At 37.1% G+C, this 13,119-nt stretch overlaps 1 long non-coding RNA gene across 1 annotated transcript in view; it reads left to right on the forward strand.

Annotated features, from left to right (window-relative positions):
- LOC130542730 (uncharacterized) overlaps positions 1-13,119 on the forward strand; it is a 281,631-nt gene that overhangs the window by 50,879 nt on the left and 217,633 nt on the right. The window contains exon 2 of the long non-coding RNA XR_008957472.1: positions 12,079-12,160. This is a non-coding gene — a long non-coding RNA (uncharacterized LOC130542730). The remainder of the gene's footprint in view (positions 1-12,078; positions 12,161-13,119) is intronic.

The raw sequence follows: 13,119 nt of genomic DNA on the forward strand, positions 1-13,119 counted from the left end.
TTAGAGTCCTTTGCATATTAACTGTTGTTTACATTTCTGATATGATAATTCCAACATTCCTTCCATGCTTGTTTTGATATCTGTCTTCAAATTATGTGGTTTTTTTTTTTGTTGTTGTTGTTTTGCCTTATGCTATGCCTTGTAATTTTCTCTTGATTACTGGACATGATGTACTGGGTAAAAGAAACTGCTATAATTCGACTCTTAGAAATGTGGTGTGAGGTGTCAGGGAAGGAGAAATGAGCTGTGGTCCTGTGATTTGTCTCAGTCTTTTAGTGAGCCTGTGCCTCTGGACTGGGAATTTCACAGATGTTTCTCAGTTTTCTTCTTCCTCCTTTGGTGGGAGAAAATTACTAAAGTAAGCTGGAGTTCAGTATTACCCTTTTCCCAGGCCATTTAGCTCTGATAATAGCTTAGCAGGTTAGGTTCTGGTCACCTAGCTTCTCCTGACACTAAGTCTTGTTAGGAACAAAGTGCTCTTAAGTATTTCAAAATGGTTCCTTTGCCCCTCCCCCTGCCAGAAACATGAGGGGATTTTTCTTTGATATTTACTTTGAGACTGTGGCCATACTCCTGGAGGTAGAACTTATAAAATTGTGCCCTCTTTCCCCTTGTACTGTGTTCCTTGGGGTTTTTAACTCTCAGACTTGTTCTCTGAGCCTCCAGCAATTTGTCAATTATAATTCTGCTTTTCCTCCCAGAAATTGGTTCCCACAGAGGTTTCAGCTCATGAGTTTCTGTTCTAGAAAGTTGGGATTCTCTGTATTTATTTGGTGGTCTCTCCAGTTTTGAGAGCAGCAGTTTGCCTTGTGACCTCACATCTCTTATGGCCCTAAGAAGAATTGTTGATTTTTCAGTATATTCAGCTTTTTATTTGTTAGAATAGCGTGGCGACCTCCAAGTTCCTTGTAAGAGCCTGCTATAAAAAGGTATAAAGCATTAAAAATGGTTGATTGATAAAGTGAGCTCCCAAAAAGATAGGTTTATTAACTATAATCTAAGGTTCTAGAAAGGATAATGAAAATAGAAGGAAAGAAGTGGTGGACTGTTGTGTCAGGCAGGAACAGCCTCCTCAGGTGGAAGAAAAGGGGTTTCTAAAGTTTTTTAAGTTGGCTGAAGAAGCCTGAAGTTTGGATTTTTCTGAGTCACCCCAGTATGTTTCCTATTTTAATTCGCAGGATGGCACTGTTTCTAAAGCCAGTGTCCTAATTGTCCCATAAAAGCCCAGATGATACCTCAAATTAAAATGATATAGTTTAGCCATTTGCAAAATTAAATTATTACTGATTTTTTAGATATTTCAGCACTGTGAAAGCAAAAGATTAGAAAGTTTCTTAGTAAAATTGTAGAAAGTCCCTGGTTCTTGATCCATGATTTGAGCCAGTAATTTAGAACATTGAACTTGTCATCTGTTTCTTTAATCTTTCCAGTATTGAAAGAGTCCTTTATATTGTTAATAGGCACAATTACAAGTTTTCAGAAGTCTTGCCTTCAGTCTATACTGTCTTCTAGGAAATTACAACTCACTTTTTTACCTCTGTCACTGATGTGTTGCCAGGATTGGATGCCCAAATACTAGTGAGATTTTCACTTATATCATATAACCAATTGTTAATTCTCATATCCTTCAAATTCTGATTCCTGCCACCACTGGTCGTACAAATTGCTATTATTAGTGAATTTTCTAAATTTCAAATGGCACAACTATTATGGGTAATTCAAACAGAAAATAAATTGGTTTACAGATTCTTTGTCAGGGCAGGACAGTCAGGTCCTGCAAGTAATATAAGGAGCAACACTGACACGTTATAGCATGGAAGCAATCCAGTGAAGCCCCATTGCTACCATCCACCACATTTGTCAGAGTACATCTGTATATTTTGGGCATTTGATGTTTAAACTTCTGCCTATTCTCTGTTGGTTCATAATTTGGACCCCATACACAGTGGTGGGGGGGGGCAGGAAGAAACAAAGGACAGGGCTGACCACTCTAGATTGGCAGGTGGCAGTTTTAATAAGCAAGGGAATTTACATATGAGGTTTGTCTGGGGTGGCCACAAGACAAGTAGATCTACACACCCACCAGCCAAATTTTAGAAGTTTATATATAGAGGCCTTAACTGGGTTCCATCATGAACTCCACCAGACGGTCTCAGTAGCATTTTACTGTCTCAAGTCTGTGTCCTTAGAATAGCACCCACTTGGGCTACCGTAGGGAGAATATATATCCAAGCACAGAGGAGAGGGTGAGAAGCCTCTGATTGCCCAGGTTCTGCTCACAGGTCAACCTGTGGTCTGTCCTCTCTATTACCTCCTCCAGTATTCTCTCACTGAATGCTGGACATCTCTCCCAACCCCGTGATAGATGGTGGTGCTTGCTTCTTCACATTATCTGCTTTTGAATCGAGGTTTTACAAGGGTGCATCTGAATGGCATATCCTGGATCACAAACATGACTGAAAGAAGGCTGAAAAATCAGTTTGGGATTTCTGGCTTGGGGTTACAGATTCAGGGACAAAAGCTCTCCAAGCATGGAAAGGATATGCAAAATGTTTAAGGCAGCCAAAAAGCATAATATTTGTCTCTGGTACATACCATTTTCTTACACAAAATTACTCAGAGTTACATGTTTTGGACACGACTTTCTTTTGCCACTGTCTGCTTTCTGTAGTCCTGGAATTTGTAGTGGCCTTTCTTTTTTTCCCTGATGAAAAGAAGAGGGTAAGAATTTTATCTCTAAGATTTTGCACCATCTTCATCATATTATTTATTGCGGTAAGTCCACTTTCTTCCTAAGGATATTCTTGAAATCTTAAGACTTCTTTATCCATTTTGGACTAGTTATTTTATAGACTTACTGTCTAGCTGTCTTTCCTCAGTTTTCTTCTATTTGTTCTTGTGGTTTAGTTTCTCTCTTTCTTTGAGTCCATGTATTTTCTGTTTTGGATTCTTTCACTTTTATAGACTGTCCTCTTAATTAATTTTCTCAGAGTGTATGGGAGGAAAATTTTAAGTTTTTCTGTGCCTAAAATTATTTCATTTTTCTCTTTAACTTGATTAAAAGTTTGGCTGTGCATAAAAATACCATTTCTCCCACAGCAAATATGGGGTTGATTCTATATTCTTCAACTAGGGTTAGTGCTTGGTTAGCAATTCTGGGTTCAACTAGGGAAGCCGACCCAATATGATGCATTTTAATATTTACACATACTTGTTATAGCTAATTGGCTTACACAATCACAAGGACTAGTTAAATAGTCTTTGTAAAGCTATGTTGGTCTCCAGATCTAAAACTGGAAGTTGAAGTCCATTGACAACTAGTAAAAGAAAATTGTGAACAGGAGTTGGAACCCCATGAGAATGTGCTGAAACTCCACAAAGATGAACTGAAACTCTTGTCCATTCTTGTTGCCTCTGACCTTGGTGAGAAGAGTATCCTGCAGAAGTCTTAATTGTAGAGCTAACCACATACGTGGCTTAGAAATCAGCAAAACCAAAGGTGAATCTAGAGAATGTAGAGGGTTGCAGGTGCTTCATGCCTTTGAGATGAGTTAAGCAATCAGCAGCAGCATGGGTGAGCAATAAAATGGTTCCTTCCTTTCCTAGTTCTTCCAAGTCTTACAAGAATTTCCTTGTCCTAATAGGAAACATACAAAAAAGGCAATTCTGGGTAATACAGTTTTCAGCTTAGCCAAATGACACATTACATAGCCATTGTACTTCCCCCAAAATAGTAAATGGTTTACCCTGAAATTTTATTGACCACAACTAGAAAAAAATCTTAAATAAATGGCCATCCATATCATCTTCCCACATGTCTAACAGAATGGGTTAAGCTAAAAATGCACCTAACCATAATAGTGATAGGATTTTCGGTAGGGATTTGTATAATACTGGCTTTTAAAATATTTGCCAATGGAAATTCTTTTTGTTTAATCCTAGTTTTATGCCAGTAACTTTTGAATCCTACAGGGCCCATTGTTCAAAACCATGAGCAAAACCATAATGTTAGTATATATAAAGTTTTTTTTTTTCCTTTTTATTTGCTGTGACAGAAGAATCATCTTTTGATTGATCAAAAAGTGACATCACATTATTAGATAATTTAAAATCACTTTAAATTATAATCTGTTTAGTTAAGATACCCATCCTGATTTCTCCTGCTCTAATGGTATCATAAGCACCAAGACATTATAGAAGCATTAATAATCAGACTCACAGCTGGGTCTTGTCAACACAATCAAAGACTAATGAAAGTGAATTAAAACTGAAAGCAATGGTTGGAACAGTTCTGGAATCATTCTGCTACTACTCACATAGCCAAGGCCATTACATGGTACTCCAAATGTATAATCCAAAATGGAAGGAAAATGAGATTCAGCTGGTCTCCAAGACACACAGGAGACCTGATGAAAGCATTGTAAATAAGCCAGTGGACTCCATCTATCACAAATTGTAGGCTGGTTTTTAATAAAACAAAGGACCTGGTAGAGAAAGTGCCAAAATGCTGTTCTTTAATAATGAGATGGAGCTGATAGTTTGTTCAATTTACACATCAATTTGTCCAGAAGATTTTTTTTTTTTGAAAGGCAGAAATGTTTGAATGCTAATCACTTCATATTTGAAAGGTGTCTAAATCTCCAGCCAGAGTGTATTGTGGAGAGATTAAAACGTTCTTAATTTGGTAGAGGCTAAATTTACGGCAGTGAGTTTGAAAAGCTAAAAAGTAATCTCCCATGGATAAAGCTGTCATAGAAATAGATATGTCCTAGACATAAACATGATCATTTTAAGGCCTTGACTTGTCACATCTTGCATTTGTTTTCATGACACAAAAAATATTTTTCTTTCTTTCTTTCTTTTTTTTTTTTTTCTTAATTCTGGGAGTTGTTCCTCTCTCCCCATCAAAAAGATTTTAGATAAATTTAATTATACATAGAAAAAAAATAACTTGTATGCTTTTACCAAAGTGATTTAATGGCTCAGTCTTCCTTGAGAGAACTATTTTAGTTGGTATTATGAAGCTAAATTTCTTGGAAAACCAAATATCCTAAAATTGTAACTAAGGATATTCAGGGGAAAATGTGAGAACAAACCAGGTGCTGATTCTTATTATAGATATCTGGTTGAGAGTGGGAATTAGTATATTTACCCTCATCAGACTAATTAAAAATTATGTATTTTGTTTACTTCAGCATTTTTATGGATAACTTTCTTATAGTCCCTCAGGTGGATGCTAGGTTTCTAGAGATGGTTCCACATTTCACAAAATTTAACTCAGATTTCACTAAACATGTTTATACTATTAAAAACATTATTAAAAACACAAATGTTTCATGTAGCCTAGTTTAACTTTTTGAAGATGATCAGTATGCTGATTTCATGTGACGTTTCTTCATATTTATGTGATTTTCAATGAGAAAATCCTTTCTTGACAATTCTGTTTAATTGAAGAATATTTTAAGATTTCAAGATAAACTTTAAAAATATTTTACCATAGGAGCACCTGGGTGGCGCAGTCAACTGAGTGTTCATCTCCTGGTTTTGGTTAGATTTTGATCTCAGGTTCATGAGATTGAGTCCCACATCAGCTCCTTTCTCAGCATGGAGCCTGCTTGAGATTCTCTCTCCCTCCTCCAAAATAAACCTTAAAAAAAAAAAAGCTTTTTACTGTAACCCCTCAGTTTTCCACGTAAATGAAGTGTTGATACACACATTAGATTTAACCATTGCCCATCACTCCAAATTTTAAATGCATATGTTCATCAGAAAATATGCTTGTCATTTCATTTACTTTTTAAAAAGCAAATGTTATGTAGTTGATCCTACAAGGTTAAATAATATTAATAAAATTCTCTTTTCTCTTGATTTTTGGGATTTCACTTAACATGTCTTATGAAAAAGGATTTATGCTGCTGAAAACTTTGAAAATTTGTATCTGAAACTGTGTTAATGTTGAGTACACCACTTATTCCTCTTTAAGTTCAAGGACATGACCAAAAAATCCTCTCCTCCTGATTTCCTATGTATTCATGGCAATGATTACATCCTCCATAATAGAGTATAGCCTTGTAGCCCTTTACCCCTTTGTAGCTTATGTAATAAGTAGGCCAACCAACCAGTGCTAGCCGATCAGTTTAGAATAAGTGAGAACTTCAGTAAGGAGGGGAGGCCATATTTACTTGAAAGCTCTTTTCCATACTTGCCCACCTGGTGCCTACATAAAAGTGTGAGGTTGGAAAGTGCCCCCTTCACTATTCAGGTATGCAAATGGTTATCAGCTGCCACTTGAGTCAGATACAAAACACTGTCTGCTTTTTTGGATCCTGCTTTCATATAAAAGAAAAGCATGAGGATCTTGGCAGGGGATTCAAACCCTCCCAGTCATAAGACCCAGATAGAGATCCACTGCTTCTAGGGAAGGGTCGAGACAACTGCTTTCTGTCCCAGGTGAGAAGCAGGGGAAATCACTTGGTTCCAGGCTTTGGCATCAACACAAAACAGAGATCTGCTCAGTTTGTAGAAGGAGCAGGAAATTCTCTTCTGCCCAAGACCCAGCATGGATAAAGGTAGAATTTGGCTACCAAATAGAATAGTAGAAATGCTGAAAAGGCCCATATACAGGGCCCAGCACAGGCCTGCGTAGTATTGAAGCTGAACAAATAGAACTACTGAAAGCTGAAGATGGAATAGAAACAGTGAGAAAAACAGTCGGGCATCTCAGGCCGTATACTGAGCACAAGCCAATGCAGCCTATGGCTGGAGGAATTTGAAACCTATGATGCACAGACAACTGTGGGACAATATCGAAGAGTCTAACGTAGATGTGATTAGAATCCAAAAACAACAAGACCGAAAGGACTGGACAGAAGGAATGTTTGAGGGGCGCCTGGGTGGCTTGGTCATTAAGCGTCTGCCTTCGGCTCAGGGCGTGATTCCGGAGTCCCGGGATCGAGCCCCACATCGGGCTCCTCCGCTGGGAAGCCTGCTTCTTCCTCTCCCATTCCCCCTGCTTGTGTTCCCTCTCTTGCTGGCTGTCTCTCTCTCTCTCTCTGTCAAATAAATAAATGGGATCTTTAAAAAAAAAAAAAAAGAAGGAATGTTTGAAGAGGTAATGGCCAAGAATTTCCAAAATTAGTGAAAGAATATATTGAAGAAGCTTAGAAAATGTGAGAATAATAAACAAAATTTAAAAAAAAAAATTAAAAAAAACCACTACCTATATACATTATAGTTAGATTTCTGGACACCAGAAATAATGCCTTAAAGACATACAGAGAAAAATAATTATTAGAAACAGAGAAACAAAAAGAGGAATTATAACATACTATTTATCAGAAAATAGGTAAGTTAGAGAAAATAGAACAGTATCTTTTTATTCTGAAATTAAGAGAAAAACTCATCCAAATTTCTATACTCAGCACATATATCCTTCAATAAAAGGCAAAGATTTTCTTAGAAAAGCAAAAGGTGAGAGAATGCATTGTGAGTTCACCTGCCATCTGAGAAATATTAAAGGAAGTTCTTCAGGCATAGAGAATATTACAAAAATTTGGATCTACATAAAGAATATGAAAGAACTAGAAAAAGGTAAAATTAATGTTAATTATAAAAGACATTTTTTCTTTTAATCACTCTACAAAGTAATCAACAATCTAAAGTTTAAAGAACACAATGTATTTGAGATTTCTATAGCATCAGTGGGTGTGTTTTTTATTTAGTGGCAAGGTTAGTAAAAGGTGAAATGTTAGTTGTTCCATCCCATGTAATTCCCCTCAGATTTCAAATCCTGGGACAGGCCTTGGATTTTAGGTTGCTTTATCAACCATTCTTTATTTGTCATATGGATTATTAGAGTCCTTAACTAGTCTTTCTAATATTTCTTCCCCTAAAAATAAAATCACTAGGATATCTTCAATATATAGTATGTTAAGTTATTCCTGACAGTTATCCATTCCAAGTTGCTCCATGCTTGATTATGACAGCATAATGATGAATTGAAATATCCCTGTGGTAAAAGCATACATATATGTTGAACGTAGTTCTGTAAAAATGCATATTGTGCCTCATGTGACTTTGAGACAGAAATGAAGATAATTGCCAAACATCATAATAATTTTCTAGCATCTCAACCAACTTGCCGTGTTGTACATTTTTTTACCATGTGAGTGCACCTAAAGTGCTAGAGAACCACCGCTTTTCAGTCCGATGGTGTGCTCTCTTATCTTCACAAAATATGTCTTGCATTCTGCCACCCCAGGACTATTAGAGAGCTTTTGGAATCAGTGCTTCACTTTCAGTCATTTCTCTGATAGAGCTGTTATCTCTGTTGCTATCCTGGAAATCCATAGTGCTTACAAGGAAATCAGGATAAGATTATTAGTACATTTTCAAGGAGATCAGGAGCCCCTTCTTCACTTGCCAGTGTGGAGTAATTTACATTATTTCTGCTTTATTCTTTCTTTCTTCCTCAGTCTTTCCCTCCCACTCTCTTCCGCTCCCCTTCTCTTCTCTTTTTTCTCTCTTATTGTTCTAGTCCAGTGGGTAACTTTGAACCATCATTCTGAAGATCACTGCCAGATGCACAGAAATCTCACCAATTTTCTATACGCAAATGATGTGTATGCCTGAAGCTATGGTTTTGTCCTGGTTTCTCTTCTTTTCCTCTGTAGGTTGAAGGTTTAAAACAAATGATGCATTTTTCATGTATAAGGATTTGGTTATTTTTTTCTATTTCTCTCCACCAAACATGCTACATCTTTCATAAATGCTGTTATAATTTTCTTTGGCAAGTTTAAGCTGTTTTGTACACTTAGTCACACACTTTCAAATACATTTTTGTCAGAGAAATGTGGTTTTGTTTCAGAGAGATCCTCAGTCCCAGTGACCAGGGGTTGAGATCAGGACCCATTTGCCTACTCCTAGCTCTTTCTGGAACATTTTTCAGCAGTTTTATCCCCTGTTTATTATTTGTCATACATTCTGCCTAGAGCATTAGAAACTTTTTAAAAAAATGTATTTAAACCTCAGGACACCTTAGAAGGTATCAATATTGTGATCTCCATTTTACAATTGAAATTGAAGCTTGGATAGGTTAAGTAAGTTGTCCAAGATCATACAGTTAATAAATGATTTTCTGAGGGAAATGGCATTTTTGTCACCAAGAAGCATTTTAACTCACCTCCAGTAATAACCTTCAATTTTCAGGTCATGTGTTTTTCAAACTCTTCTAGCCCGTGATCTTCTTGACTGGAACGTAACCTGAGAGAATATGGAGCTGTAGCCATTTTCCACAGTAAATAAAGTCATTGCATGGAAGAGAGAAAACCATGCCAAGAGTTGGAGAGAAATTCAGTCCTGATAATACTGTTTGATCCTTGAACTTGGATCTCCCTGAATCCAGATTTCCCTGAAATTTTTTGTTTTTTTTTTTCCCCCAGTTTTATTGAGGTATAATTGACAAATAAAAATTGTATATACTTCATATAATGTTTTGATAGATGTATACATTGTGAAATGATTTTCACAGTAAAGCAAATATCCATCACCTCACAGAGTTACCTTTGTGTGTGTGTGTGGGGGGTGAGAACATTTAAGATCTACTCTCATGGGGCACCTGGGTGGCTCAGTCACTTAAGCGTCTGACTCTTGATTTCTGCTCAGCTTATGATCTCAGGGTTCTGGGATGGAGCCCTGAGTTGGGCTCTGTACTCAGCAGGGGGTCTGCTTGAGGATTCTCTCCTTCTCCCTCTGCCCCTCCCCCTGCTCATGTACTTGCACATTCTCTCTCTTTATCTAAAATAAATAAATCTTAAAAAAAAAAAAGATATACTCTCTTAGCAAATTTCAAGTGTACAATCCACTATTAGCAGTTAAGGTCACCATGGTGTACATTACATCTCTGAACTTATTCATCTTTCACAACTGAAACTTTAAAAATATGTTTTGTGTTGGTGTGAATATTTTTCAGTCCTAAAAAGGAGGCAATCCTGCCATTTGTGACAACATGCATAAACCTGGTGGACATTATGCAAAGTAAAATATGGTAGAACAAGAAAGACAAATACTGTATGATCTCATTTTTGTGTGGCATCTTAAAAAGTCAAACTCATAGAAGCAGAAAGTAGGCAGGTGGTTGCCAGAGGCTGGGGAGTGGGGATAATAGGGAGATGTTGGTCAAAGGGTATAAAGTTTTAGTTAGGCCAGAAATGTTCAATTTTATATGCAAATAAATTCCCTTTAATTGCTTAAGCTAGTTGAAACTGTGTTTTATGATATGGTAGTGGAGACATGACTTGAACCCAGCTCTGCATGACTGTGAAGTTTATGATACAATCCATATGCTACTGTGCCTCTCAATGGGTGTCATACTGAGGGCAGAGAAAGTTCAAAGGAATCTTTACCAATATCTAGTGGCTTAACAAGTAAAAGATATTCGGTTATTTTCTCCTCTATTAGTAATGAAAAAATTGTGTTGTACAAAATAAAATGCATCCAGTGTGATAGTTTATTGGGGAGGTACAAAGTTTTAGGTATCTTTTCTCAAAGTGCTAACCTATGTTCTGAATGAATTTGTTATTACAAATGCCATTATATATTTTCTGTAGACTTGAGGCATATTGTATTTAAAAGTGTCCAAGAAAGAGAGGTCTCATTGTTATTCTTTTCTTTTTCCAAAAGTACTTTTCTGATATGTGACCATTTTTTCCCGGTTCAAATTATGTCAATATTTGTTAAAGGGAGTTAGACATATGACCCATTTATTTTATTTCTTTCTGGTACCAAATCAATATATTCTAGTAAGGGGACAGATGCCTGTTTTTTCCTCCTCCTTCCACTAAAAGAAAATCACTTCACCTGATTCAGACTCTGGACCTGGCCAAACACATATAAGCCATCAGAATAAGTTGAAACTAAAAGAAAAAGGGCTGTTCTCAAATACACAGCCCTTAACAGGGCTGATGAAAGATTCTTTTTTCACTTGACACGTGGAGAATTTGCTACTCCTATGCTGGATAAAAACAGTGTGTGTGTTGGTTGTTGACTGATACTCATACTCACTGGCTCTGAAATGAATCAAGTCCCTGTAACTTTTTTTAAGTGCCCATTTAAAGACATTCATTCATCAGCTTGGCACAGAAATACTCAATAGCAAACTTTGTGTTTCATGCACTATAACTACCTTAGCCACCTGTTAGACAGTTCCTGTATATAACTTCTCTGAAGCTAGTGCCAGCCACTTAGTGAGCAATGAATAAATACAGAAATAATTTAGTGGGAAAAAATGACCCTAACATGTAGCTGCCCTAGAGGGCTCTCACAAAATGCCCCGAGACACAGAACTGCTTGACAAAACAGACTTAGCCTTTCATTTGTATTCTTCATTTTTCAGACCACCAAATTTTAGCATCTCATTGATGCTTTGATTGCTGGTTCTACCTATGGGGAGCTGAGGGAATGTTAAAGAGTATTTTTCACAGTTAAAGACTCTATTTCACCCTGGTGTCCTTTAAACATGAAAACACTTCTCCATTTAGACCATTTTGAGATACGGGAGTTGAGAGGGAGTAGAGGGGAGCTACAAAAACTTTGCAGGGTGGAATAGAGTGAAGAGGCCAAGACTTACTTATACAGAAGGCCAAGCGACACTTAAATAAGGCTTTTGCCACAATTTTAACTTTGTACCCTTAATTAGGGAACAGGAGAATAGCATTTATTTATCAGCCTGCTTATTGAGAATCTCCTATGAGCAGTCCTTGTAAGTGAAGGGTAATAAGGTGGAGGTTTAGAGAGCTAGACTGGAAAAGAAGAAAAATTCAAAACAACATTAAAATGTGGTCTCTCTCATTAAGAAGTAACAATTAAGTGGGAAAATGGAACATGAATAAATTTTTAAAAAATCAGTATAGCAGCCAACAGTCAGAGGAGCCAGAAGCTTGGTAGAACTTATCATTATTTCTCTCCATTACCCAAATCCCATCACACACGATTTTGCCCACCAGTACTTTCCAGCTGTGCCAGGATTGGTATCTCTTAAACTCCCAATATGCTTCCTGACTCAATCCCTATCTTTTTCAGACTCTGAGTTCTCCTCCTCCAGGAAGGCTTTCCTGAAATGCCACCCTCCACTGGGCTCTATCACAGCATATATAACTTGACTGTAAGTACTTTGAAGATTATATCTTTACCTTTTTTTTAATCTTCCGGACCTGAAATACAGTGAACATTCAAGAAATATTTGATGAATAAAATAATATTGTCAACCCCCATTATTTTGTAGATGGGTTGATTAAGACCTTGGGTGGTAAGACTTTTGCCCAAGGTTGAGCCTGTAGAATGAAGACTTTAGGTCTGATTTTTTTGTCATTGTTGTTGTTCATGGGCCTGTTTGCTCCAGTCTTTCTGATGTCTTTGCATCATAGACCTTTACCCGACATGCACTGTTGCATACTCCAGACCAAATATATATCATAACAGACCATCTAGTTTTCCATATTTGTCAAATGACTTTTTCTGTGAAAACTGAGGGTAAAGATTTTTTCCTCCAAGAAGCAGAAGGACTAAATATTATGATATATAGCTTTAGACTTAAAAAGACTTTAATAGTTACCTTGTGTAACCCTCAATGGATGAATAAAAATCTCTCGGGCATTTAAGACAAAATGGCCATTTACCATCTGTTTGAAAACTCTTAGCGAAGGCGACCGTACTTCTGAGGCATGCTGAATGGCTAACATCTTAGAATTCTTCCTTATAATGTGCTAAAACGTGCCTGAATTTCAAAGGTCTGTCCTTCTTCCACATGGCAAACTACAAATGTTACTTACATATCATGTTTGAGGGGTTGTCCAAGATTGGACCTTCTGTAGGAGTGCATGGTTTCAAATTCCCTCATGGTTTTCAGGAGGATAGGTCAGATGGGTCCGAACATCAAACAAATCAGTGTTACTTAGGTGCTGATGGCAGTACATGAGTGTATAAAAATCTGTGGGTAGAAAGAAAAGAGGTAGAAGGAGTATGGCCGGAGGAAGGGTGAGGTAACTAATGACCTGTCTTGGGTGAAGCTGGTGTGACTCTGAGCATTACATGAATATGCTAAGAATATGCAGTTTATTTGAG

The sequence above is a fragment of the Ursus arctos genome, unplaced genomic scaffold, assembly GCF_023065955.2.
Source record: "Ursus arctos isolate Adak ecotype North America unplaced genomic scaffold, UrsArc2.0 scaffold_5, whole genome shotgun sequence".
Classification (NCBI taxonomy): domain Eukaryota; kingdom Metazoa; phylum Chordata; class Mammalia; order Carnivora; family Ursidae; genus Ursus; species Ursus arctos.